A 16,823-nucleotide genomic window follows, 5' to 3' on the forward strand; every position below is an offset into this window, starting at 1 on the left:
TGTATCTAATTGTTGATCCACACACATATACACAAGCACATACAAAAAATTTTTGTGATCAGGTTTGTTCATAAGGTTGTTGCATATAATTTGTTACTTGCTCAATCTAAATATACATTGCATGTACTTGTTTTGAAATTAAGAGTGTTGGTAACCTACTTATTACTTTGGATGCTAACTGATTAGTTTCTAATGTTATAATTTTATGATTCAAAAAGTGTATAGATGTCGCATTTGATCACCCGTCGTCGGAGCGTGACCAATGCGCCTCCCACATTATCAGCATCTACTGCTCCAGGCGTGAGTGCTCCATTGAATGGGGAGCCTACACCCCTTACTAAGGCTACTCCTATGGTGTCCCAAGTGCCTGTCTCATCGACGTCATCAGTATCCATTCACCCGCTCAGTGCACAGCGGCCTCACCGACGCCATCGTGAGCCGGACCCTTCTGATCACACTTCCGCAACATCCAGAGTCGAGGGTGAGGCCTCCCGTGCAGGTAGTTTTTTTTTCTAATTCTTGATGACTACGTTGTATTTTTTTTTTTCATTTTAAAATTATTATTTTTATGATGCTAAAAATTTGTTGGATTGTGAAAATGTGTTCTGGGTTGTGAATTATTGTTATTTTACTGTTTTAAGGTTTTGGGAAATGCTATACTATTAGGGGAAGTTATGTTGAATTTTTTGTGCAAATTTAAGCTTTGGGTTTGCACCATTTAAGTATTTTTGGCCAGCTAAAAAAAAAAACTAGGGGGCCTAGTCGAATGCTGAAGCCGTCACAGAGTGTACGTCTGACTGGCTCCAAGATCAAGATTGAGTATGACCCACTACATCGTGGAGCGGCTACAGCACAACAACATAGCATTGTCACTAGTAGCTGTGGTGTTGTTATTAAACAAAATTGTCCTATGCAGTGGGAGAAGTGGGCAGAAATTCTAGATTCGACGAAGGATTTGGTGCGAGACCAGTTGTCGGTTAGTATATTAATTTTTAACCTTTAACTACTTGGTTCTGCATAAAAATATTGTTCTTCTTGATGTTCTGTATATTCATTTTGACTCACTGGATTACTTAGGTATGTATCGAATCTAGTAATGAAATTAAATCATCCAACTCTTTTATCTGGTTATTTAATTCATTTTGATCTATTTCATCAATTTTTGAAATTAACTCTTCTATTTCTTTTTCAAATTCATAAGCTAATCTTATCGATTCTTGTTTATTATAATCTTGTACTTTATGCCATGTCTGAGTTGCTTGTTCATGAATGTCATTGGGTTCATAAATTATTTTTCCGATTCTTGCATTCTTTTCTTCATCTAAATAAACAAATTCGGATTCAATATCATTTTTTTAGTTTTGTTTACAAATATTAAAAACCAAAATATATTATCTTAATATTATTATATTTCTTACTATTATTTTATTGGAAGAACCATCTTCACACGCATTTTAAGCTATGGGATACTCCGGAGATTGCTCGCCTACATGGTTGCCCAAGCGAGTTGAAGGACCGGCCAGAGGATTGGGAATGGCTTTGCAAACATTTTACGGACCCAAAATTTGTGGTATGTACATAATATTTGAATAATAATTTATTATTGTTTTAGTTATTTTTTAAAGCTTTTTTTATTAATTTATTTCAAATAGTCGCATTAACATGTATATTGTGTGTTTAACAGAAGAAATCTGTTGCTGGCAAGATAGCTCGGGAGTCAAAGACACTTCTCCACCATTCTGGTTCGAAGCCCTTTTCATATAGGCTTCAGACATGACGTCAGGTAAAAGTATATTAATTTAGAAATTTTATACAATTTATTTATTATTATTGATTAATAAAATTTTCTTAATGTTTTTTTTCTTTCTTCAGGAGGGTTCTAAGTTCCCAGAGATCGACATGTTCGAGGACGTTTACGTTCGACCTGGAGATGAGACCGCTGGGCAGCTTCATGTAAGTATATGTAATTGTTATTATTCTTATATGTATGAATCGTTCAAATATTATTTATATATATGTTTTTTCTTTATTATTACAGGCTCTTATGGTGGAAAATAGCACTACTGTTCTCCAAGAAGCAACATCGTAGCTTCCCCCAGAGACCCCAATTGAGGACGTCACAGTACCTGAGGATGCAGGTTTTCAGATCCTGACTGATGTCCTGGATCAGAACTTCAGTCGTCGTCACGGCAAGGTTGTTTGGTGCATAGGGAAAGCACGACTTCGTGAGACTGGTGTCTCTTCTTCTAGATCAAATACCACAGAGGTCGATTCATTGAAGGAGGAAGTGATAACCCTAAAGGGTCAGCTTGAGGTCCAGGGCGAGCAGATGAGGGCCCAGGGCGAGCAGATGAAGGAGCAGATAAGGGCCCAGGGCGAGCAGTTGCATACTTATGCCGGACAGATGAGAGATCTTATACGAGCCATACAGATGACCGGCCTCCAAATCTCGCTACCAATACCTGATCTTGCTACACCTTCAACCTCCGAGCCACTTCACCCTGCCGATACCCAGTAGCCACTTCACCTAGAAGATTACTTGTAGTTTTTTCTTTTTTATTCGGATATCTTGTATGTACATTTTCATATATTGTATAATTAAATACTTTTCTTTGGTTAATTAATTATTATTTAGAATTTAATTACAATATTATTAAAAATTAAGAAAGTAATATTTTTACCAAAACCAAAAATCCACTTTGCGCGACATACAATACGTCGTACAAAGCATGTTCCCAAGTTGTGCAAAGTATCTTTGTGTGATGTAGACTGCGTCGCGCAAAGTATCTTTGCACAACTTGGGAACGTGCGTTGCGCAAAGACACTTTGCGCACCCATTGTCTACGTCGCGCAAAATAAGTCGCGCAAATGTCTTGCGCGACGAAGGGGTTACATGCGTCGCGCAAGGATCTTGCGTGACGTAGTTTGAGTCGAGCAAAATACGTCGCGCAAAGTGGCTTTGCGCGACGAATGGTTTACATGCGTCGCGCAAAGAGACTTGCGTGACGTAGTTTGAGTCGCGCAAAATACGTCGCGCAAAGTGGCTTTGCGCGACGAATGGTTTACATGCGTCACGCAAAGAGACTTGCGCAATGTATGTTGCGTCGCATAAAATACGTCACGCAAAGTGGCTTTGCGCGACGAATGGGGTTACTTGCGTCGCGCAAAGCCTTCTGTCACTGCCTTGCCGCGACAGTTTGTGCGCGACGAAGGTTTGTTGGGCAAAAGTTTTGCGCGACGTTTTTTGACTTTGCGCGACGAAGGACCTGCGTTGCGCAAAGTGTTTTTTGGACTAGTGACCAGTCGTCCTCTTGGTGAGAGCATCCTAAAAATTCACATTTGTGGGTAAGAATATGGCTAAGCAATTTAGGGTGTTAATGAGTTGTCCTACGGACATCAACTGAAATGGAAAGCATGGCACATATAAGGCAGTAAACTCTATAGTGTTTGAGACTAAACCTAGTTTTCCTCTATCCATGACTGAGACATTTTTTCTATTTGCAATTGAAACATAAGATGGTTTTGACAAAGCTTGAAAATCATGTAAGTTTGAGGCTTTATTTGTCATGTGATCAGAGGCACCCGAGTCAATTATCCAACAATCATGATTAGCACTAATTTATAGTGCAGTTGAGAATGCTTTGAGGGTACCTGGGGCTATGTCTCGTGAAACATGATCATGATCAGCTAGAAATCCTGCAAACTGTCCAAAGAGTGTAGTGTGGTTGTTGCCTTCACCCTTCGATGTTTGTGCAACTTCTCCATGACCTTTAGTTTGCAAGCTACAAACTCGTTAATAAGAACCACATGATTGGCAGTGAAGTCCACCGAGCCATGAGTGAGAGAGCTGGTGGCATGAATGGCAACGTGTTAAGCTTTGAAATGAGCCATTGATGAAGGTTTTGGAGCCATCATCCTGTTGTCTTTGAACTTGGGCTTGAGTTCAGGGTGTAACTCCCAACACCTTTCTTCTATGTGACCAACGGCATTACAGTACTTACACTTCAAATGTAGATTTTTTTTTTCCCTTGTAGACCTTGGGATCATGGTACCTGTGGTTTGTAGCATATCATTGAGCCTCTGATAACTTGAGATTAGACTCCATATTCATCACCCTCCTTCTTGCTTCTTTACTACGTTGCACCGTAGCACAAATAGTCTTGAATGGTGGTAGCTCCATACTCATTAATATTTGACTCCTAAGATCCTCATATTCTGAGCTGAGACTTGCAAGCAGTTGATAAATCTTATCCTCCTCAGCTTTTTTGAGAAGAATAGTAGGATTTGTGGTGTGAGAAATGTATACATCCAACTCTTTCCACATAGTCTTCAAACTGCCAAGATGTTGAACAAAGTACTTCTTTTCTTGTTGAAGGCAAGCAATATCTTTTTTTCAATTGGAATACCCGAGCATAATTATTCTAGTTTCCATACATATCCTTCACAGATTTCCACAAATCTTGTAAAGATTCAAAGTAACTAAATATCTCAGCAACATGTTTTTCCATGGTGTTGAGGAACAAGGACATGACTAATTGATCCTTGCGCAGTTATGCTTCATAGGCTAAGGAAGAAGAGTCTGGGGTTTCAACACTTCCATTGATGAACCATAACTTTCCCTTTCCTCCTAGGGCAAGTGAAACTACCCTAGACCAAGGAAGGTAATTAAGTTCATTCAACAACACTAAGCGTAAGCGTTGGTTGGTATTGACCTTAGCTTCTAAAAAACTCGAAGGAGATACCTGAGAGCTTTCTCCCTCAAGATTAACTGAGCTTTCTTCAACCATTACAGAAACTCAAAAAAGAACAACAATGGAAACAAAATGAGCAAAGACAGGTTAAGGATGACATTGCTCTGATACCATGTTAAAATTGGGGTTCCACCATAAAACCAATTGGCAATATGGGGAATAGCCCCAAGACCATATAAGCCCATAGCTAAGCCAATCCCTCACCAATGTGGGACAAATTGTCCACACATCATCAACTCTTAACACACCCCCACACGTGTGGCCGATTTTCAAGTCTACACGTCGACAACAACTAGGTGACATGTGAGCACATGTGGCCCTTGGGCTTTTACACAAGGGATAACCTACTCTGATACCATGTAGATTTTAGTTTCAAAGTATATTTCTATTTCATGAAAAGTTCTGAACGTACAAGGCAATGTATGTAGGCAAAGAAAGTAAATGGTTACAGGTAACCATCTTTACATGAACCCTTAAAGACTGGTTCAGACGATGCATCTTTTTGATTGACGTACTGATTTTGTTCATTTCCAGGACCTTGCCGTTTCAACATTCCATGTACCATCGTTCTACGCATGCTTGAATTGTCCCTTGAACAGCTTTAAAAGTGTTACTCACCGTAAGAACTAGATCAGAAAAGTGTTAGAAGGGTATTTAATTCTTGTTTCAACCTCACCTTAGTCGATTAGTTTACCACCTATCTTTGTGATGCGAGAATTATACGCACACAAATTAAACCCTCTTTTTGTCAATTGTAGTAAGTATGTAAGTAGGGATCGTTCTGGACCGGGGATTAGGAAGGATTGTTAATCACTTGGATTTGACTCAAAAACGTAAAAACAAGTTTAAAACACTATACTAGACTCAAAGAATGCAAAACTTAAAATAAGATAGATTAAGACTAAGACTAAACAAAATATGGGGGGGGGGATTGAGGTTTGGACGAATTTAAACTAAAATGGATAAATTGTAAAGAAAACAAATTGTAAATACGAATTTGACGGAAATGAATGGATGGGAAGCTAGCTAAGGGGTTCATCTCCACACATGTTATACTTGCATACAAAATGATTTCGAATCCCCCCCTAGCCAAGGGGGGTTTAGTTCCTCATACGTACAAGACAAAGAGAATTGAAATTAAACATTGAAATCGAGGAAAAGCAACACCTAAAAATTCCAACAACTCAAACTTGAATTGTATGAACGTTTAGGCACTCTTCTCCTCCTCTTCGTTGTGGCACAAGGTCTAAGGATAGTGTTTTGGAGGGATGGAAGTGTGGAATGGAGTGGGGAGTTATGGAAATGGATGGAGATGGAGGAGAAAATGGTGCAGAAAATGGAGAGAACCCACGGCAAAGTGGAAGTGTTTGTGGAAGATGGTGTGTGTTTGTGTTGTGAATGGAGGTGTGGGAATTGAATGACAATTGAATGAAGTGTGTGTGGTTTTTATAGGGAGAGAATGGATGGGAGAGCATGTGAATTGCAGCTAGGAATGATTAAAGGGGTGTTGCTAGGTTGGAAATGCATGTGGAATTGCAAGGAGGAAAGCTGAAAATGGCATAAGGGATGCACGGCACAAGGCTGTTTTGGTGCTTGAAATGCAAGTGAATGCATGTGAGTGCATGTGTGTGTGAATGGATGTGGATTAAAGAGTGAATGGTGGCTGCAATGCATGTGAAAAACAGCTAGGAAAATGGGTGGAAAGCTGGAATTGTCAAAGGTGAATGCATGTGCACGGCAAGGAAGGTGTTTTGGGTGATGGGTGTATGTGTTGGCTGATTTATTGAAAGGAATGCATGTGAGTGACAACTAGGGTGAATGATGATGAATACATGTGGACTAAATAGGGAGAATGTGGTGCAATGATGAAGTGAAATGCTGAAAATCTAAGGGGAAGGCACGGCAAAGAAGGATTTCAGGATGCATGTGTGTGTGAATGGTGGTTTTGCATGGCTTTGATGGATTGTTTGATTGGGCTAGAGGTTTTGCATGGCTCAAAGGATTGTTTGATTGGGCTAGGCCCTTTGTTTTATGTTTAAAGTGCATACAAGGCCTTCAAATTCGTCCAACACTTTGGCTCCAAGCATAAGCTTTCCATTCTAAGCCCAATCTTGCTCCAAAATGCTCCGACATGCACCTTTTTGCCTCCTTAGCCATATTAACCTAGAAACACACGAAAATGGCATAAAGGACTAAAATAACTAAAGAAACACAACGTAAATGCACGAGAACAAGCCAATTAAGTCGCATAAATATGCTCCTATCACTTTGTACAAGTACAATGATCTCCATTCATTACCATTCCATTTTCAATCTTTGTACCTTCAACAGTGAAGGGTATGCACTTGTGGCGATTTTATGTCAACCAATGTTCTGTTTTTTACTCGTCACTGCTTTGTTTGTCCCGCAGCTTAAAGGACTTGAAAGAATTTGGAGTGCAATGGATGCATTCAAAGACAACGGAGTCATTGTTCTACTGGCATCTAAAGCTGATGTTGATGTAGTAGATAAGGAGAAAAGGGAGCGATATTTAAACCGTCAAGTAAAGAAAGCCCCCCAAAGCTGAGAGAATGCTCAGCGAAGTAGATACATTTTGTAACATTGTTTTCTATATAATTTTGTTCTTCAAGTTTTCCTCAGATCCTCCGTCACAGTGTATTAATTTTCACTTGTGGTTCACTTGCTCAACTGATATTCATGGCAAAGCCTAGTAATGTCACACATTTGTCATTCGTGACAAGTTCATGCAGCCTTCAGTGGGCAAGGACGGATCCATATAGGGACGTGGGAGGTCTCAGGACCCGTCGGTGATCCTAAATCACTGCTATAAATTTTCGAGGACCCCTCGTACTCGAGCATGAGGTCTGTGTAGGTTATAGGTTGCAAGTTACAGAGGCTGTCTTTTTCTCTGAGAAGATGACTGTGCACGGAGAAGAAAGAAAATAGGGACCCTTCCTGCCTCTCTCCTCCTTGCTTCTGCCATGGTCTCATCCTTCGGTGCCACCCACTTCTCCTCCAACCTTTCTCTGTCGTCTAGTGGGGGCAGTACATAAGCCCAAATTTCCCTAAATTATTTCAACCATCTTAGTAATTTTTCTTATGAGTGAAATTTCCTTCATAAGATTAGTAAGATAGATATGATCTGTCATGGGTTGGTGAAATTTGGGGGTAGAGCTGCCATGGCTTCGGGAGAATGGGGAGGGAGACGGTTGGTGGAGGTATGGCAACTTTGTTCTTAGTGAGAGAGAAGGTGGATGTTTGGAAACTAGTAAAAGAGAAAAATGATGTGTTTGGTTAGAAAGATAGTGGGAGTTTGGGGAGAGTTTTATTTAACCGGTGTTTTAAATTTAGTAATTCATATTAGATGATCAATAACTTAGGTATTCCCTAGTAACTTATAAAACCTCATAATAGACGCCTTAATTATAATTTTATAATTTGTAATATTGTTTTGCATTTGATTTTTGAATGAAATGTATTATATTTAAATTTTCAAAGTTATTTTTGTCTATAATTTTTTTGATCTTTATAATGAGAACCCCCCCCCGAGTTTAAAATTCTGGATCCGTCACTGTCGGTGGGTGATCCAGTAGTTTGGTAAATCTGTACCGATCCGCTAAGAATTTGAAAAATCTACCAAAATACTGGACATCCTGGAGGTTTATAACGAGTCCAATGCAACTGACTGCGCTAAATCCCTCCTCTTCTTACATCAGCAGCCTAAGATAACGAAGCTTTTTTTTTATAGATTAATGGAAACAAATAAAACTCAGTAATTAAATAAACAAATAAGCTTTAATCTAATAAGCACCCAAAGTTATCTCACAACTTAACCATTCTACAGAAATAAAACTTGCAAAAAACAATCTAATAATAATATCCAACAAAGTGAAATTAAACCTCCAGGTAAACAAAAATTTAAAAGATAAAAAACCCTAAGATAAACCGAGCAAAAAAGTCTAGACATCACCATGTCCTCCCTTGCCCATTGCTTTGTCTTGAAGGACATACTTCTTCCAAAATGGGTGCTTTTGCCAAATAGTGTGCATTTCTTCGATCGGAACCCCTTTAGTTTCTGGTAAAAACTTGTAAATGAAGGCGTTCATTATTAGGACCCAGAACGCGAAGAAGAAGAACAAGCCAAACTTAAAGTGGCAAAGCATTGTGGTGAAAACTTGAGCTATGATGAAGGTGAAGAACATGTTGGTAGCAACGTTGATGGATTGAGCAGCTGACCTTACTTCAAGAGGGAAAATTTCACTTGGCACCAACCATCCTAGAGGTCCCCAAGACCATGCAAATCCAGCAACATATACACAAATGCACGCCAGCAAGCCATCAACAAAACCCTTGGACAATTCACCAGGGTTGCCACTAACCCCAAATTTAACAGCTATTGCAATTCCAATGATCACCTATTAAATGGCAAAAAAAGATTATGACACATTAAATTGAATTTGTTCCTTATGAAATAATGAAAATTATGAAGGAAAATGGAAGAGAAAATGAAGAAAAGCTGAGAAAGAAAAGGAACTAAACCTGAGTGAGGAACATTTGAGCACCACCCTCAATGAAAAGGGTCCTCCTTCCAACCTTATCAACAGTGAAAATCGAAACAAGGGTTGCTACGGCGTTAACAGCGTTGGTGATAACGGTGGACATGAGAGAAGCGCTACTTCCAAATCCCATTGTTTTGAACAAGACGGGGGCGTAAAATGTGATCACATTCATGCCGGTGAGTTGCTGAAAGGCAGGAATTGCAAGTGCAAAAACAAGCTGAGGTCTCTATTTCTTCGTCAACAAGGTTCCCCAGGGATGTTTGACCAACTTAGATGCATCACTCGCCGCAACTAGGTCATCAAACTCCTCGTCAACATTGGCGACGCCTCGAATTTTGAGGAGCTGAGATTTGGCTTCCTCATTCATGCCCGATCATCTTATCTCATGTTTATACTTTTACATGCGGCACCACCCAAACTTAAGCGCCATCCCCAACCTCCTTTGATCTCAGCAAAAAAATAGTTTATGACACCAGCAGCAAGTATTCCAATAGTGATTGACAATTGGAACATCATGTTTAAAGCACCACGGTATTTGTATGGGGCTACCTCAGAAACATAAATCGGCACAGACTGCACATGAAATTTGAAACAAGTAAATAAAACACGAGATAAAATTAAGTAATCTAAACACATTTAAGGTAAAGAAACATATTGAATTCAGACCACATATAGGAACTCGAGCACATGAAAACTGAAAAAATCAAATAAAACATGAGATAAAATTAACCTTAACCACATTTAAGGTAAAAAAAATACTGAATTTAGACCATGTTTTGGAACTCGATCAATTTTTACAGTTCATTAGGTGTGGTTTTCTTAGTTAACCAACTTTAATGGTCTAATATATAAGAGGCTTTCAACTTGCCAGACCCATTTATACATAAATGTGGTACAACGTGGAATCAAGCAAAGCAAGTAAAATTTATAGGCTATCGGGAGATGGCGATGGTGGTACCTGATTGGCACATCCAATGCCAAAACCGAGGAGTATTCGACCAACAACAAGCATCCAAAGGTATTGAGCGCCTGCATTGAGGAGTGCACCAATCAAGAATAGAACTCCACCCAAAAACATTGTAAGCCTCCTACCAAACTTTCTGGTTACAGTTGATGCACAAAGACATGACACAAGAGCAGCTAAATATAATGACGATGTGAAGAGCGTCAACTTCTGGCTGTCGAACTTGCAGTACTGGTCATCGGAAGGTTTGATCGTAGATTCCTTAATGTAAACCTCTGGAAAAAACTTTTTCAGGAAAGAATCCATTGATGTCACACCACCTGCATAATAATCAATCAATATTAAATACAATATTTTATAAGAACACAAAATAAAAATTATATGGGTACTCTCTGTTGTCAAATAACGATATATTTATTGGTTTTTCACAAGCATAGATGTCAATTTTTCAAACTTGTATAATTCATATAAATTCGTATTCATAGACCAAGAATTAATACATGTTTTGGTTGTACAAATGACGTTGCAAACAATAACACAATAATCTAAGAATTAAAGAATGCATATGTATAAAACAAAATTTGGACTGTGATAAAGAACACATGTTGTGTACCTGAAACTCCGAGATCGTAGCCAAAGATCAAACCACCGGTAGCTGCCACCATACATGTGAGAAGGACCCTAGCAGTGAGTTTGCCCGGATATTCTTTTCCACCTTTCGTCGGACCTATTCCGCCCCCAGCCATTGTTGTGCAGAAGAGAAAACACTGAGAGATAACAACTTGGAAGAATGAAATTAAGAGAAAAGTACATTGAGAGTGGGAGGTGATATTTATAGTGGAAGATTTACTAATCTTGTCTGCATAATGAGTGATCTTATCCGGATCAAGAATCTAAGTGAAAAACCAACTGACAAGTCGGAAGTCCAAATGATTTGAAATTGCTATTGTACTCGATAACTGATTACTTCCCTTCCCAGCCAACTTTCTTTCCACTCCTTGCCATTCTCTATAACAGACATATCAAGGATACACTCCCACAAAACCCGGACTCTAATTAATTCATATTTTTTAAATTTAAATCTTTAGAGTAGATAATATCGCTTGTTAAAAAAAATTAAAAAAAAATCCATGAAACAAAGCTATATATCCTTCTTGTAACCCTAATTCTGTAGGGTTTTTCTTTTTCGTAGGCAGCAGTGTTGTTTATTTCTCTGTGAAACAGGTGGCTGTTGGGTTAATTTAATTTAACAACTTAGCAGACTGAGATTTGTTTTTTGATTGACAAAGGTCAAATTTACAATTTGCAAGCTCAAGTTTAATTAACTTTGACAATGAAAGGATAAAGGATATTAAATCCAAATAAGATAAAATTAATCCATATTAATACGATAAAAACATATATTAGGTGAATTATTTTACTAACAAAAAATAATCAAAGACCAATTAGTATTTGGATTAGGAGTACTTATCTTACCTGATTAAAGGAAGTCTCGTGTTTCCCGAATATGGATATATATGAGGATGATAAACGTTTATCAATTTTTCGGACAAATCCGATCGAAATCAAGTTTATATTTTCATTCTAAATTTTTAGAATCATATTGGATCGGACCACGGTTTTTAAATTCAGAATTTTCAGAATCGGAGTATGTTAGGTTGATTTTATATGCATGTTTATACGTCTTTTACTTATTATTTGGTCATGATTTTATATTAAATTGGCGAGTTTAATGTGTTTTGTGTGAGTTTTGTAAAAATAATAGTCGGAAATAAGTGTGGATTTTTAAGAAGAATTATAAGGGAAGTATGAAAGAATAACGAAGTGGACTGCTACCATATGAGAGTGGTGCTGGAATTTGGGCTATATCAAATTAAGTTCAATTTGGGCTTTATAAAAAGTGCCGGTTGGACTTTTCCAAAGGGACAAGGATTCTCATTCCTTATTAGGAGGCAGACGAGGGAAGAATAAGGAGGCGGGATTGAGAGCCTAATCGGGGTGTGGCGCAAGGGAAGAAGATTGCATATTTCCAGGGCATACTCGCACACGAATACAGAATTGGAGTTTTGGGTTTCTTTTATGCCATTGAATTCATTCATGTTTGTCATTAGTTTAATCATGAATTAAGTCTTTTGCTAGGAATAGAATGTACTCTTATCATGAACATATAATTCTCATTATTATATATTAATTTCAGTTATTTTCCATGTTGAGTAATTGTTATTGTGCTTCGTCATTATCAAATAACTGGCCATTATTTGTGTGAAGAACTAAATTGCGACTAATAGGTTGAGTTTAGTAGATTGCTTCTCATAACAATTACCATGAATTACATAATTGAGTAGACATACTGGTTATGATATGTGTAGTATCGTGTAATTATCCATTGAGTGTAAAGGGTTTCAGTTATCCATATCTGTGGCTAGACATAGCATGGGTAATAGTTAGAAACACGGTTAGTATATTTTGACAGGAAATGTTGACGAATCAAGGGATAATTGCTAGCAACATGGGAATAATTTGAATTTAATATGAATAACGGGATTAGATGGGATTGAGAATGAGGAACCTGATGTCCTAGTGCTTCCATAAATTAATCTTGCATAATTCACTCACTTTTACTTCGTGTTCGATCAATTATTATTTTTACTTTCATTTCGTTTCTTTGCATATTTGAAGTTGTCATCGTAATCCTTCTTTTATTTAAGTGTAGTTTGAAGTCAATCTCAATAGTAAATTTAGGTTAATCCGATCCTTATTTGAATGACACTCTACTTATCACTATATTACTTGGACGATATTGTACACTTGCAATTATCAACAACAGAGTAATCTCGAAAGTTTATAAATTAATATGTTTTACAAGTTTTTTAATATTCTGAAACAGTTTTGTACGTGCAACTTATTGTTCTTTTTTAATATTTAGTACATGCTTCTAGTTAGTGCTATGGTCTAATACACTCTTACATTTGTTAGATGTAATCGGTATCCTCAGTTTTTCTCCACTGAACAAATTAGCCTTGTTTAAAAATGGATTTGGAGGTTCTTCCGAAGTTAATTTTCACCTCCTTCAACCTCTATTTAGGATTAGGTTGAAGAGTGTTTCACATTGGATCAATTCTGCAAGGCCTTTCCTTAATGCTCTGGTCGATTGTAATGACTCAAAGGAACAGTCTAAGGCTGTTTTCTCTCCTCTAATGGGGTATGGGGAAAATCTTACTGAAAAATCCACATCAACTTCCGTTAGCAAATATAATACATGTTATCAACTGTAAAATTTTGCACGGAACGTTTTGACTGTGTTCGGAGGAGCTGCGACTGAAGAAGAAAACTAATGATCCACCCGAAGCTTTGAGAAGTGTTCCAGGTCTCTTCTGCGAGATATTTCCAAGGAACCTAATCCTATTCCCACCGAGGTAATCAATCATAAGCTGCGGAGTGGTTACCTTGTCTTAATAAAAAATCTCTTCACTGCTATTTTCTTCGCATTGGGAGGAGGTTTCTGGGCATGCAATTGGTGTACCATTACTCACTAGGTTTTTACCCTTTTCCACTGTATTATTGTTGCAACTTTTGGTTGTTAATGCATTCATTTCACGTTATTACAGGTTAGCTATGTTCTTCAAGAAGTCCAGTTAACAGATCAGCAGCGATTTAAGCAGATTTTCTATGACTTTAAAGCTAAAATGGAGGTATTATTAGACTTTATTCGATAAAGCTTTACTGTACTGATCCTTAACATTAACAGCAAAGCTTACAGTTTATATTATATTTTCAGAACCTATTGAGAGGTAGTGGTCAAGAAATAGTTCTCACTAGTTGCTACATCATTCTTTCCTTTGTGATTGTGTAAGATTGTAGTTGTTTGTTTGTGACTTTTGCCTATATAAAAGAGTCATATGGTGACTCAAAAAATACATCGAAACAACTTACTTTTTCCTCACAAACAACACACAAGATCAAAAGCAGAAACTGATAATACAAATCTCCCTCCCATCTCTTCTTCTACATCCATTGTCTAATACAGTTAAAAAAATAAATAGCATGATACATTGCTCCCGTTCCACTTCGATTTCTAGCAACGGTTCTCTCTCTCTATTTACCTATTTATAACACGTTATCAACAGGACTCTCTAACCCTAACTAGTTTTCATTTCCTTCGCCGAAAAATGTTTCCCATTAGGATCATACTGTTCATCTTTCGTTCTCTTCCTCACCTGCTTTGTGATCCCTTGCTACCACAATGAAGATTTGCTACCAATATACCTTATCCTAGTCCTCATGTTAATAACCACAGTCCACTTAAATTTTTGGGTGAAGTGCCGATTTAGTCTCTAAACTATCATCTCAATGAAAATTAGGTCCCTGAATTATTTTTTTCGTAAAATAAATCCCTAAATTCATTAAAAATTGCTAATTTCATTCCTAATATTATATTCAAAGCTAGTTTATTCAATTTTTCGTCAACTTAAGTCACTTTATACATTTTAGAGTGTAACTATCTTTTTCTCGCCCATAAGCCCCTAGCATTTCATTTAGGTTGCGAATCTAATGTCTAATTACCCTCTAAAGTTAATTCATACACTATTTCTTTACGAAAAATTATCAATCTACCCTCCAATGTGTATCACATGCAAGTAACGTGACTTAAATTGACGGAAAATTAAATATAGTAGCTTCGAATCTAATATCAGAGTTGTAATTGGCAGATTTGTATAATTCAAAGACTAATTTTTCTGGAAAAAAAAAATTAGTTTATGTAGCTAATTTTCACACAGGTAATAATTCATGAACTAAATTGGCAGTCCATCTTAAATTTTTTATTTCTTATTTGGTGTAGCCTCCTAACTACTAACCTAATACTTAATTTTATTTAATTTTATTGCAAATTTAGATATTGCGGTATAATCGCTCATCTTGCATTGCATATTTAATTTTAGATGGTGCAATATAATCGTCCATCCTACACTGTATATTTAATTTGACTACTAACTTGAGTGGTGCGATATAATCTCCCAACCTGCATTACATTATTCTAAAGATAATGGTGTCGTACAATTGCCCTCCTCGTTAATTAACAACCTAACAATCTTTAATGTCTTAATTTAAGTTAATGTCTTAATGAAAAACGGACTTCAAGTGAATGACTTTAATATTATTGGTATGGTTACCCGTGCAACTTCCTTGTTATACTATGTGGATATAACATAGATTTACAAATGATTTCATGGAAATGAGAGCTACTATGTTATGTTTACCTGATAGTGTTATCAAAAATATATTTATGTTATGTTTCAAATGATTGTGAAATGGAAGGGCTAGTAGAGTACTGCTAACCCAGTACATGAGGTGATGTAACATCAAATTGGAATCTGCACCGTGTAGTTGTTGTACATAGATGGCCCTGCCTAGTTAATCCGCATAGGAGGACCATACTATTTGAGGGTTACAACTGGTTAATTGCATTAGGCAACCCTAGGGTCACGTCTGGTTAAACTACATTGGGCCATCCTCGTTACCTAGGTATGCCATACGTAGTTTGGGGGTGATCCCACCAAGTTAATCCACATTGGGTGATTACCGTCTATCACTACTCTCATGAGTGATTCTACTTGGTTAATTCGCAATGGGGGACCACATCCTATTCGGTTACCTATTGTAGGCTACAGCCGAATTGTGTCTCTCTATAGCCCTAGTATTTATTCACATAGGAAAGAAGAGATTGAATGCATGTGTGCCTTAATCTAGAAAGAGTTGAATCAAACAGTTTACTTGATAGTGTATCTAAAGTGAACGGATTTGGATATGACTCATTCCTACTCGATAGAAACAGAGATACAATGATGAAAAAGATACTAATATCAGTCATACACTTGATTGTATTATTGATGGTGTGTCCTTCCTACCTAACTTGGGGTTGTATAATGACTATTGTTATCTCGAAAGATGTGTGGTGAGATTTGAAATTAAGAACCATTGTTATACATATTAATGAGACGTATCTTATATGTATTAATGAGACGTATGATGGTTAAATTATGAAATATGTGGCAACTGGATGTTTGTGATCATTTGGAAAATGATGAAAGGTGAGTGGTGAGTCACAATTTGAAGAGAACGATCAAATGATAATTATGGTAATTAGATCGACAGATTGAACAAGTATTCAGAAGAAAGTCATGTGTGGATGTAGACACTACTTCTAATTTAATCATTTGATCTTACTTATATTCACTTATATTGTATTATTGTCACTCACATGAGTTTCACAGTTTATCCTGGTTTTGTTTTGCTCGGTGCAACAATCCCACATCGTAGGGTTGTTTTGTAGAGTAACAGGTAGCGGTTAAGGAAGAGAATTTCCAATGGGGCAGCTATGCTGGCGGTACACTCAGAATAGGTATCGTCACCCTATATTGTTAAGTTATTTTCAATGAAGCTCTTGTTCATATTGTATGTATAAGTCATAGTCACCCCATATATTATATGTTGTACCATTATTTTCCTACCTTTAAGTGCTGATTCTAGACGAATCTCGGATCGAGACAT

The 16,823-nt window shown here is 37.3% G+C and overlaps 1 pseudogene; it reads right to left on the reverse strand.

The window, feature by feature from the left end:
- Positions 1 to 8,710: 8,710 nt before the first annotated feature.
- Positions 8,711 to 11,020, reverse strand: LOC103940287 (annotated as a pseudogene).
- Between the last annotated feature and the right edge of the window lie 5,803 nt (positions 11,021 to 16,823).

The sequence above is a fragment of a genome, unplaced genomic scaffold, assembly GCF_019419815.1.
Source record: "Pyrus x bretschneideri cultivar Hongxiangsu unplaced genomic scaffold, Pyrus_bretschneideri_v1 Contig64, whole genome shotgun sequence".
Taxonomy (NCBI): Eukaryota; Viridiplantae; Streptophyta; class Magnoliopsida; order Rosales; family Rosaceae; genus Pyrus; species Pyrus x bretschneideri.